Genomic DNA, 13,327 nt, shown 5'->3' with positions numbered 1-13,327 from the left:
GCTTCTGACTGGAGTTTCCTCCTTCGGTTTCATGGGCGACTGTTTTGTGTTTGCCACTCCGGAGCCGATCCTCCTCTTCACCATTGGCATACTTAGTGGCAATCTCCATCATTCGACTCAAAGACATATCTCCGGTCCGACCGAACTTCAGATTCAACTCTCGATATCTGACACCTTCTTTGAAGGCACAAACTGCTTGGTGATTAGACACATTCTCCATCGTGTGGTGCAACGTGATCCATCTCTGGATATAATCCCTCAAAGTTTCATTTGGCTTCTGCACACAAGATTGCAGCTCTGTTAGCCCTGCTGGCCGTTTGCATGTTCCTTCGAATGTTCTGACAAACACTCGGGCAAGTTCTTCCCAGCTATAAATACTGTCGGGTGCTAACTGATTCAACTATGCTCTGGTCGAGCCCTCCAACATTAGAGGAAGGTGCTTCATGGCCACTTCATCATTGCCGCTGCCAATCTGAACAGCCACTCGGTAGTCCTCAAGCCAGGTGTCAGGCTTGGACTCACCAGTGAACTTACTGACTCCAGTCGCCAACCTGAAGTTGGGAGGAATCACCGCAGCCCTGATGGCTCTGCTGAAGCACTCTAGACCTGAGACATGCACTCTGGTGCTAGTTGGAAAATCTCTGTCGTGGCCTTCTTTGTGAGCTCTATTTCTGTCGACCAGACCCTGAACGAGAATAGATCTCGCATCAAAGCCCGGTTCCTTGGGGTCGACTGGAATCCTTCGCCCACCACTGTGAGGGCGGCTGTCATCATGTTGCCGAGGCACGTATGACCCACTCCTTGGGGGAGGCGTGGGCACTCGACGACGATCATCATGATCGAGTCGGTGATCATACTGCTCACGGTTTCTGTACTGATCTCGCCGGTCCCCACGTCCCTCACGCCTCGGGGGCGATCTTGGGCTGTGAGCCGACTGGACTGTATCTGCCACAACGGATCTGCTATGGATCCTATTCCACGACTGTGACACAGCTGTATTCTGTTCTCCCGCTGCCCGGAGTAAAGCCCTGGTCTGCATCAAACCTCTGCCAGCTTCTGACTGAGAAGGCTGGATTGATTCTGCTATTCGGGCTGCAGCTGTGAGATTCTGGATCGGAGTTTGATATACCTGAGTTGGAGGCGGAAAAAGTAGTCGTCGACTGGATTCTGGGATCCACTGCCGAGCACGCTCGTCGAGTGCGCGCTGGAGGTTCTCCAGTCGACTGCGCTCAGCCAAGTTGGCCAGGCGCGCGTCCTCCAAGGCTCGGGCCTCGGGTGTTTCTCCAACGATAGGAGTGTGAAGTGCATCCATGTTCCGGCGGCGAAGTTCTTCTCTCTGTAGCGAAGAGAGGGGTTCGGGACGGTACTCCTCGTCAACACGCAACAGATCGCCTCCGCCATCGCCACCGTCGCCGCGGGGGAAGCCAGGAGGACTGCGAGGTCCATTGACCATCAGGACTTCCGCCGTGGGGTCACTGCTGTCGCACTCGGATGCAGTCTCTACGGAGCCAGTCGAATAGGCCGTAGAGAGTTTCGTCGGGCTCGATTGCCGCGACCTGGGGGGTAGCCGACTGGCGAGCCACCGCGTGCCTCACCCACCGCTGAAGCCTCAATCGACCGAAACGTTTGCGCCGGCGGGCTACAGGGAGGGAGGACAGCACAGGAGCCGACCGATACTAAGTCGATGGCTGCCGTAGGAGGACGCCACGGACGCACGCGCGAAAGTGCATTGCCCCGCGGACGGGGAGCGCCTCGACGTCGAGTGGAGCTTCTTGGAGCCAAGCAGAGTCGTCGGCAACGAACACAAGCGCACCGAGACGGGTCTCGCGGCCCTTGGCCAAACCTCCGCCTGAAACCATGTTGATGGGGATTGGAAAAATCGCAACTTCTCCAACAAGTCACTAAGACACCGGCCCCAAGGTGGGCGCCAACTGTCGTGGTTCTAAGTCTGACAGTAGAATGGGGGGTAGGGATGTAGAGGCAAGATCCTAGCTATGGAGGAGTTGTACACGCGATTTTTACGAGTTCAGGCCCTTCTCGGAGGAAGTAATAGCCCTACGTCTCGGAGCCCTGAGGCGGTCGACTGGATTATATGCGTGTGTGTTACAAGGGGTGCGAACCCTTATGCCTGTGGAGGGGGTGGCTTATATAGAGTGCGCCAGGACCCCAGCCAGCCCACGTCACAGAAGGTTTAAGGTACATTGAAGAGGGAACGTTACTGGTAACGCCCACACTAAAGTGCTATAAATAACAATTAAGTCTATAAGTAAATGCCCGACCGTTGTTCATGCAGAATGGCTTTAGCTCTTCTGCCCGTCGAGTGACTTGTGCGACGGTCGAGTGACATTGATTCTTCCGAGTGGAACGTCTCTGGTCGAGTGGATGATGGTACCCTTTGAATGATCCTGGCTTTAGAGTGATGTCCTAGGGGAGGATGTCTAGGTCGGGTCTATGACCCTACCCTAGGTACATAGCTTCATCAAGGGGGGCTCGCACCGGGCACTGCAGGAGCGCTCTAGCGCGCTAGGTGGTGCATCAGGTTGCCACCACATGTTGTGCGCTGGGTGCACCCACGACAGCACTGGTTTCTTTCATTTTCTAAATGCTTTTTTTGTTCTATTTTTTGGCTTTTTCCTACCTTTTCCTGTATTTGGTGGATTTTTGGGTTTTTCTTGAAGCACAGTTATGCTTCTTGAAAAACAATACAAACTATGCTTTCACAAGAAGCACAGTTGTGTTTCTCATGGAAGCATAGATTTGCTTCCTATGGAAGCACATGTTTGCTTTCACAAGAAGCATGTTGAGAAGCATAACGTGTGCTTCCTGTAGAAGCACCTCGTAGAAGCACAATCTGCCCTTCCGCCAAAATCACAACGTGTGCTTCCACGACAAGCACTCGAAAGGGAAAAAAAGCGCAGATGTACTTCCCCAAAAAAAGGAAAAAAAGGAAAGATGTGCTTCTTTCGGAAAGCACGGTCTTAGTTCATGCGAGAAGAACAACATGTGATTCACCGAAAAGTGGGGAAATAAAGCTTGTACTTGAAAAAGGGTAAAAACCACAATTGTGCTTTCAAGTTTAGGTTTTTTCCTTTTGGGGTTTTCAATATTCTTATTTTCTTCATTTGCCAGTTTTTCGTTTTTCGGTTTCATTTTTTTCTGATTTTAGTCTTTTCTTCCTTTTGTTTTAAAAAAGTTTGTTGAAACCTATTAAAAAGGGATATAGTTTCAAAGATCTCAATGTGAGAAATCCAACAGTGAAAACAATTCGGTATTTGGATGTACGGTTTTAGAGATAAAATATTTTGAATAAACAAATTTATGAAAAGGGGGAAACTCCTAAGTTGTGACAAGTGGCGTACAATAGCGCCTCGGAAGGTGGGTAGTGACCTTTACATGGGTAACACTTCACTAGTGATTTCAGCACATACCAGGCTACGATGGGTCGGCCCAAATAGCATTTCCAATTTCAGGTTTCGGGGAGGTTATGTGCTCATAGTTATTTGTTGCTTCCAGCGAGATGTATCATTGCCTCGCCTGTGGCACTGGTACTGGTCAGCCCATGCATTTAACACGACTTTGGGAGCGAGTAGTCTGGATTATCTTAATTTTCTTCTTCTTATGTTTTCTTTGATGGTTTCTGTTTTTGTTTCGGATTTCTACTTTGTGTTCTATTACTTTGGTATTTCTTTTAAATGTCTTTTATTTTCTATGTTTTCTCCATTTTCCAACTACATGTGGACTTTATTCAAAAACATGTTGAACCTTTTCTAACACACATTTAACATTTTTCATAAATGACATGAATATTTATTTTTAAACATTCAAATTATTTGTTAAGTGTTAGAACAATTTTTAATGGTACAAAACTTTTCTAATGACACGAATTATATTTTACATTCTATGTACATATTTTTTTCATGAATATTGTTATAAATATCACAAAAAATATATTTTAAAATTCATGAACATTTTGAAGGGTATGAAAAAAAATTAAATCACACACATTTTCTACAATTTTCTAAAGATGTCACTTTTTTTAAAATGCATGAAACATTTTTTAAATGATAGGAAATTTTTATAAATATTACCCACAATTTTTTACATTGTGTTAGGAATTTTTTTTAATATGCGATGAACTTTTTAAAATTTAAGTGACTTAAAATTTGAAATATATGTACTCAAATTATGTCAAAATTTAGAAAAAGAAATAGTTGAAACTGGCGCACGTGCTATGTGCATAGCATGTGGCTGACGTGCTCGCTTAGCAGAGTTGTCAAGCGACGTATTGTTTTTATGCGAGCAAGAGAAAGACGTGCCCAAGTTCTATAGAGACCTCCTCGTGAGCGCCTGTAGCGTCGAAGCAGCAAGGGAAAATTTTGGTTTTGCCACTCTAGTTTTTGCCAATTTTACTTATGCCACTCTAAAATTTGATATTTCACTTTTGCCACTCTTAGCTTTTGATAATGTATCACAATTGCCATTTCGTGGCAAAAGCAAAATAATTTTATTTCACTTTTGCCATCATAGCTTCTGACAATTAATAACAATTGTCACTTTGAAATTTTTGCTTTTGCCACGAAATGGCAATTGTGATCATTGTTTGAGCTAGAAGTGGCAAAAGTGAAATGTCAAAAGCTAGAGTGGCATAATAAAAATTGGTAAAAACTGGAGTGGCAAAGCAAAAATTTCCCTATCGAGAACCAGCGCTCGATGGTTGCGGGCCGCGGCCCATTAAGCTTCAGTCCCTCGCTCGCTCTCGCTTTTCTTCCTAGTTCATTCGCCAGCACAACTTGGCTTGCTCCCTTCCTATTTTATTTTCTCGATTGTGTTGTGTTGCTGGTATAAGAAATAAACAGCCACTGCCTTTTGTGATATTGAGTGTGTTCCTGAAATAAAAATAATGAATCATAAAAATAAAAAAATTATGAATTTGCAAAAAACATACAAAATTTGAAAATTCAGGAATTTGAAAAAAAATACAAATTTGGAAAAATCACAAATTTGAGAAAAAGTTCACTAAAAATGAAAAAATCTCAAATTCGAGAAAATTTCACGAAAACAAAAAAATCATGAATTGCAGAAAAAAGTGCATGTGAAAAGCAAGGTACTCACATGTATAGTTTCGGTAATTGATGACAATTCCTATGGATCAATGGTTGCTTTGAATTATACTTTAATGTTTGTCCATAGGCATTGCTTGAACACCATATGTTGGTTTCAAGGTTATAAGGAGATTTTGTGTTCACTAAGGTGCTATTCAACGAGTCATGCAAAGATTGGTCACGTGAGAGTTGAGCTTATTGCAAGCATGTCTTGAAGAAGAAGATTCTATGAACATTCGTGTTTACCTTCAAGACGTCAACTTATATGAAGACAGAACATATGATACAAAGTTGATCGGGACCAAGTGCCAAGAGTGGATTCAAGTTGACCAGCACACAAAGTGTAGAAGATGTATCGAGTGGGATCAAGTGATATCATGGTATGGTAAGCATTGTCCATTACGCTTTGTGTTCTAACCCATGTTCTCTGTGATGTTTCTTTGTGGGGTTATGTATGTTTCCATGGGCTTGCATCAGAAGGAAGATAGCATATAATGCATGGAGGATGACATCAAGTGGAGATTGTCATCAAGGTTGTGTTGTACAAGTTCAAGTGGAGCATTAATAAGAGATCACATCCTTGATGCTTGTCGTCCATTATGGTGATAATGGACATGTTAACATGTGCCTAAGATAGAGGCTCACCAATAATGGAGTATGGGGAAACAATTTACTAGTCTTCATCAAGCCAGCGCAATCAAGAAAGGTGATCCAACTTGAGGAGGTCAAGATCTTCATCATCTAGCTCAAGTGGACTATGCGCAAGGAAATGGTAATATCATTGATAGGTTTTCTATCTTACCAATTCCAGGGTGTTATTTGGGAGACCGGGTTATAAGATCAATAGTCGTACTATCAAAGGGGCTCCCGAGTAAGTAGTTTGATCGTACCGTTCATAGAGATCTCAAACCTTTGCAACCTTGGCATCATCTTTCTTGGTTCTTATTTGGCTTCTCTCTATGTGAGTTTTAGAGCTCGTGGTTATTGATGGCTCATGTCCCATCAGTATTTTCCCCAAAGAGGAAAGGATGATGCAGCATAGCTACGGTAGATATTTCCCTCGGTATGAGACCAAGGTTATCGAACTAGTAGGAGAACCACGCAACACTATGTAAATGTACCTGCACAAAAAGAACAAATACTTGCAACCCGACGCGTAAGAGGGGTTGTCAATCCCTCCCGGGTAAAAGATAGATAAATTTGTAGTAGATTGGATAAATAGATCTCACAAAAACGCAAAATAAAATAAATAGAAAAAATATGAAAATAAAACAGACAAATAAAGGAGGCAAATATGATAAAGAGAAAAATAATAGATCGGAAAGCAAATATGATAAATAATAGACCCGGGGGCCATAGATTTCACTAGTGGCTTCTCTTGAGAAAAATAGCATACGGCGGGTGAACAAATTACTGTTGGGAAATTGATAGAACTTCAAATAATTATGACGATATCCAGGCAATGATCATTATATAGGCATCACGTCTAAGATTAGTAGACCGACTCCTGCCTGCATCTACTACTATTACTCCACACATCGACCGCTATCCAGCAAGTATCTATAGTATTAAGTTCACGGAGAAACAGAGTAATGCAATAAGAACGATGACATGATGTAGACAAGATCTATTCATGTAGGAATAGACCCCATCCTGTTATCCTTAATAGCAATGATACATACGTGTCATGTCCCCTTCTGTCACTGGGATTGAGCACCGTAAGATCGAACCCATCACAAAGCACATCTTCCCATGGCAAAAAAATCGATCTAGTTGGCCTAACTAAACCAAAGATTCGAAGAATAAATACAAGGCTATAAGCAATCATGCATATAAGAGATCAAAACTCAAATAACTTTCATGGATAAAATAGATCTGATCATAAACTCAAAGTTCATCGGATCCCAACAAACACACCATAAAAAGAGTTACATTAAATAGATCTCTAAGAGACCATTGTATTGAGAATCAAAAGCGAGAGAGGAAGCCATCTAGCTACTGCCAATGAACCCGTAGGTCTACAATGAACTGCTTACACATCACCGGAGAGGCACCAATGAGGATGATGAACCCCTCTGTGATGGTGTCTAGATTGGATCTTGTGGTTCTGGAACTTGCGGCGGCTGGAATTGTGTTTCATCGACTCCCCCAGGGTTTTTGGATTTTCGGGGTATTTATAGAGCAAAGAGGCGGTGCGGGAGGCCACCGAGGCGTGCCCAGGTGGGTTGTGCCCCCTTGGGGCACCCCTCTGGTACTTCTTCGGCACAAGTTGTTCCTTCTGGTGTAGAAAAAATCTCCAAAAAGTTTCGCTGCGTTTGGACTCCGTTTGGTATTGATTTTCTGTGAAGTAAAAAGCAAGCAAAAAACAGCAACTAGCACTGGGCATTATGTCAATAGGTTAGTCCCAATAAATGATATTAAGTTTCTATAAAATGATTGTAAAACATCCAAGAATAATAATATAATAGCATGGAACAAGAAAAAATTTATAGATACGTTGGAGACGTATCAGTTATCTTCATATAACCTTAAGTTCATCGAAAACGGATTTTGTATGCATCATCTATTGTTTCCTCGATGTTGTAATTGTTTGCCAAGTTCTTCACTAATAGAGGTTTCACAGCTCTTGTCGCTAGCTTTCTATCAAGATGGAGTTCGTCGAAATCGGAGTTTGTTTGCAAAAGTTATGGCAGTTTTTTTCTTATTGTCTTCTGTTGTGTTTTGGCCTTCCTGATGGTAATTGGTGGTAGTACCGCTGGCTACCACGGTAGTACCACTTGTGTGGTACTTTCACTGGTGTGCTGCAATTACTACCAGGAGGGTCTCGGTTACCCTTTGGGAATTCGCGGTAGTACTGCTTGCTCCTAGCGGTAGTACCGCTTGTTCGGTACTTCGACTGGAGTATCACGCACACTACTGTGGATTTCTCTGTTACCCTTCTGAAATACGCGGTATGTCGTGGTTTTGGGACGACAGATGCCCTATTGAAAGGACTTAGGTGTGGAGCCATCGCAACGTAGGTTAGCTTGAAGGGGTTGAACGTGATAAAGGACACAAAGGATTTACCTAGGTTCGACCCCTCACAATGAGGTAAAATCCTACGTCCTGCTTCTAGTTGTATTGCTTGAGTTTCGATTACAAGGAAGCGAATATGCTTGACCTAGTTCTCGATCGATTGTTTCTTGATTTAACCCGCCGCCGGGTCTCGCCTTTATATACACAGGTCGAAGCCCGGCGGCTTACAAGAGTCCGAACCGGATCACACAACGTGACCGCCCTAGTTTCTAAATTGCCTTATCTTAACAGACAAGCCACCATATAGCGGTTCATACGTCCAGGTCTTGGGCTTTTGCCAGGCTCACTCCTATGAGCCGCCATCTTCACACTTCATCTTCTTAGGCCCACTTGGGCCTTCTTCATGTTAAGCCGCCAACGGTGTAACCCGGCCCCTCCTGGGCGGGTCACACCTCGGAGCTATATCCTCAACACGGTAGTACCGCTTGCTCCTAGTGGTAGTACCGCTTGTGTTGTAGTTCCGTTGGAGTAGTGCACACACTACCATGGAAGTCTCTATTACCCACCGGCTAATTCGCGGTAGTACCGCTTATCTAAGGCGGTAGTACTGCTCCGGTAGTACTATTGTGCTAGTTCCGTGTTGTTCCTCAGTGGGTCTTAGCGACTACCTATACTTAGCGGCAGTACCGCTCCCCCGAGCGGTAGTACCGCTTAAGGCATTTTCAGAACATAAAAGTGGGATCCGTGGGGTCATATAAAAGGGCCGGGGTCTTCTTCCCCAAAGCAACACATTTTTTGGAGCATGGTTTTCTCCTCCATTGTTGACCTTCAAAAGCTTGATTTGTCTCTATTCCTTCCATGATTCTTGATTCTTTTTTAGGGGAAAGAGAGAGGATATGTAGATCTATATCTTCACCAATCATTTTCTCCTCTAAGTGAGGGAAACCTTGTGGATCTAGATCTTGGAGTTCTTTATGTTCCCATTGATCTTCCTCTCATATTCCTCTATCGCTTTCTTGCCTTGTTGGGATTTGAGAGTGAGGGACTTGAGCACTTCATGTGTTCTTGCCATTGCATTAGTTGCATCGGTTTGAGTTCTCCTCGGTGATATGTGAAAGTGCAACTAATCCCCGGGTGGTTTTGGTAATTCATGACAACATATATCTCATTGAACTAATGTCCATTCAAGTTAAATATTTCAGGATGTTCAATGATTGGCATGGCAAGGACTAGAGATTGTGAACCCCTCAAAATGCTAAGGAAATGGATTGGCAAAATCTCAAGACTCTACATTTTTGGTTAAGTGATCCAAGATCACATTGGGTCCATAGGAAAGCCGATACTATTAAAAGGGGATGAGGTGTTGCTTAATGCTCAAGTGCTTAGTGATATTGCTCCAATATCCTCAACCACTTTCTCCATCTAACTATGTCCAAACCCTACATTCCAACTCGGCCCCACCGATATTGCCTATCCGGAAGCACCGAGTTCTTTTGGACTTAGCCACTGCCAAACCCTAACAAATCGGATCCACCGATATAGATCTTGGTCCCACCGAGATGGTCTTGCCAACTCTCTGTTACTTGTTGCAATTATTTCGGTCCCACCGAGAATTGCAATCGGTGCCACCGAGATGTCTTGCCAACTCCTTGTTGCCTTATTGCTTCACTTTGGTCCCACCGAGATGATGCAATCGGTGCCACCGATATGAGGTTTTCCCTAAGCCATTGCACATCGGTCCATCTGAGTTGTTCCCGTCGGTCCCACTGAGATTCCTAACGTTCATATTTTTAAGCAGGTCGGTGCCACCAAGATTTCTGATCGGTGCCACCGAGTTGGGTCAAAAGTGTGTAACAGTTGGATCTTTGTGTGGAGGCTATATATACCCCTCCACCCCCTCGTCTCATAAGAGAGAGCCATCAGAACGTGCCTACACTTCCACCATTCATTTTCCGAGAGAGAACCACCTACTCATATGTTGAGATCAAGAGGTTCCATTCCTACCATCTGAACCTTGACTTCTAGCCTTCCCCAAGTTGTTTTCCACTCAAATCCTTCTTCCATCATAACCAAACCTCTATGTGTGTGTGTGAGAGAGAGAGAGAGAGGGTTGAGTATTGAGGAGACTGTCATTTGAAGCACAAGAGCAAGGAGTTCATCATCAACACATTGTCTATTACCTTTTGAAGAGTGGTGTCTTCTAGATTTGGTAGGTGTCGCTTGGGAGCCTCCGACATGATGTGGAGTTGAATGAAGAAGTTTGTAAGGGCAATGAGATCGCCTACTTCATGAAGATCTACCCGAATGAGACAAGTCCTTCGTGGACGATGGTCATGGTTGGATAGTCAAGATTGCTTCTTCGTGGTCCCTTCATGGGTGGAGCCCTCTATGGACTCGCGCAACCGTTACCCTTCGTGGGTTGAAGTCTCCATCAACATGGATGTACGATAGCATCACCTATCGAAACCACGCCAAAAATCTTCGTGTCCCCGTTGCGTTTGCCTTCTCAAAACCCTTCCCTTTACTTAAATGTGCAATGTATTACATTCCGCTATTATACTCTTAGACTTGCATGTGTAGGGTGATGCTTGACTTGTTGTAATTATTAAAATCCGCCTACAACAAAAATTGGGAAAATGTTAGGTTTTATTTGGTCAAGTAGTCTAATCACCCCTCTCTAGACATACTTTCGATCCTACAATACATGAAAGTAAAAATTAAGAAGCTTATTACTCTTGGGTGTTCGGGCACCCTAGAGCTTGTGCCTATTGAGTGCCCATTTGTACGGGTTTGTTGACCGCTCTCAATGGTCCCTTAGTGAAGTCACAACACATTGTATTATGCCAGGATGTGAGGAGGATACAGTGGCCCTAGTGGTATTTTGGGAAGCATTGTGCCTCCACACCACTCTAACGGAGATTAGCATCCGCAAGTATGTGAACTTTGGGATACATCGTCGTCTTCGTGTGCCTCGGTTATCTCTTAACTGAGCTTTTTTACTTTTGCACTTACTTTGTGATAGCCTTCGCACTTGAAATTATATATCTTACTATCACTTAGTTGTTTATCTTGCTTAGCATAAGTTACTGGTGCACATAGTTGAACATAATATGTTTCGGTTCTATGCATGACAAACTAACTGTTAACCGTAATTGTTTTAAAACGCCTAGCCCCCTCCCCCCTCCCCCCGGCGACCTCCACGTCCTTTTAGTATGATTTTTTTAAAATTAAGATTTTTACAAAAGTTCTTGAATTCAAAAACCATTTCATGAATTTAAAAAATGATAACATTAAAAAATTAAAAATAACAAAGTGCAAAAAAAATAGAAAAAGAAAAAAGAAAAAATCACATAAAAGCCGGTTTGGAAGCTTCACAAAACCGGATGGTGCAAATTCTTTCGTAAACAAAAAAATGTACATACATGGGCCGACCCATCTCCTATGTAGGTGCTGCGAGGGGCGTGCGCCAGTAAATAAATAGGCCTATAAATGGCACCTTAAGCTTCAAACAGGACTTGGGCTCCCCTTAGGCAGCGCTTCCATACCTGCCTTTCAAAGCAGCATGTGGGAGCTACCCTGATATTCCCTAAAATCTAAAAAGCGGCCGGCCACCATCTAACAGAAACGGGCGGCTGACTCCTGGCCGCTCGATCCCGCCCGATTTGTCGCGCGCGTGGGCCAGGTGCTATCTGGTCGGGCGCTCTCAACGGCTGACGTTTGTCGCTATCCACTCGCGTCTACGCCCTTCATCCTCATCCCCTCGCGTCAACCGCCGCCGCCACGCCTCGCCGGACACCTCCGCCTTCGCCCCAACTTGCACTGGCCGCAGTAACCCACCTCCGCACCCCATCGCTACCCAAATTCACATCCATCACATTTGCTGTGTCTATCTCTCTTGTTTCCCAGCTCAATCCCCTTTGCCTGGTCAACGTTCGATGCTGGAGCTCGCGACGAAGCATGGAGGAGAAGAGGAGCACCGGCGTCGATGCACTGCTCCATCATCTAGCCAGGGCCGTCGTATTCCCTGCTGCCTCCCGGACTCACCGTTCGCGAGCACCCCGCGGTCACCGACGCGCTTAGGCCGTCATCTCTCTGCGTGTGTGGCATCGTCCATGCCAGCATCTCCCTTTTGTGCATGGCGTCCCGGGGGCCGGCGTCTACCTCCCTCGCGTGGCTCACCGTGGCTGCATCAATCTACATCTACGCAAGGCAGCCATCTTCGATCTGACGTGCGTGACTTCTTCGTGGTCGCCATCGACCTCGTACTCGTTGGCTAGGCATCGAAGCCTGCAAGCTGTGGCAAACCTCCCAGCGCATGGATGCATCGACCTTGAGTCGTGGCCGTCCCTGTCATCCCGTTCACGGCAGACTCTTTTTCTCTCTCGTGTGTGTTTCTTTCTCTCATGGTGTGTGTGGATTGTTACGTTTACTAGTTGGCTCATGTCAGCTGGATGGATCTGAGTGCTAGCTTAGTGTGTGTCGTGTGCATATGGATCTGAATGCTAGTCACATAGTGTTGAACTGCAGGACACTATGGCTTGTAATTTAGTCTAGTTGCACACACATTGATGTTTAGTTGGCAGGACACTAGTTGCACACACATATGCGCAATTGACGCGGCAATGTAGTCTAGCTGCACACACATTGATATTTAGTTGGCAGGACTAGTTACACACATATATGCTCAGTTGGCGCGACAATGTAGTCTAGTTGCACACACATTAATGTTTAGTTGGCAGGACTATTGGCACACACATATGCTCAGTTGGCGCGACAATATAGTCTAGTTGTATAGAAATTGATGTTTAGTTGGTAGGAAGACTTCCGTCGAAACATCCTATGCGGGATCTACTTTTGAAGAGCACGTCGCGAGGGTTTCAATTAGATCTGATTTCACCGTTGAAACTCTCGCAACGTGCTCTTTGAAATTAGATCCAACATGGGTATGTTTCGTTAAAAAAAATTGTGCAATTTAGTCTCCGTTTTGTGCAACTGCCTAGTAGTCGATGTGCAACTACGTGATAGTGGATGTGCAACTTTTTGCTTACCCGTAGATGTGTAGTTTTCACTGGTGGGCGCCTCCACCCCCAAACTACCTCCTCCTCTAGTGAGATGTGAGAATTCATGTGTTGTGCACGCCAACTGCCTAGTAGTTGATATGCAACTTTCCCCCTCCTCGTGGTTGTGTTTCATTGTTTGCTGCATCGGTC

This window comes from Triticum urartu, chromosome 2A (genome assembly GCF_056163025.1).
Source record: "Triticum urartu cultivar PI428250 chromosome 2A, HENAU_Tu73, whole genome shotgun sequence".
Classification (NCBI taxonomy): Eukaryota; Viridiplantae; Streptophyta; class Magnoliopsida; order Poales; family Poaceae; genus Triticum; species Triticum urartu.
Note: the sequence above shows the minus strand (reverse complement) of the source record.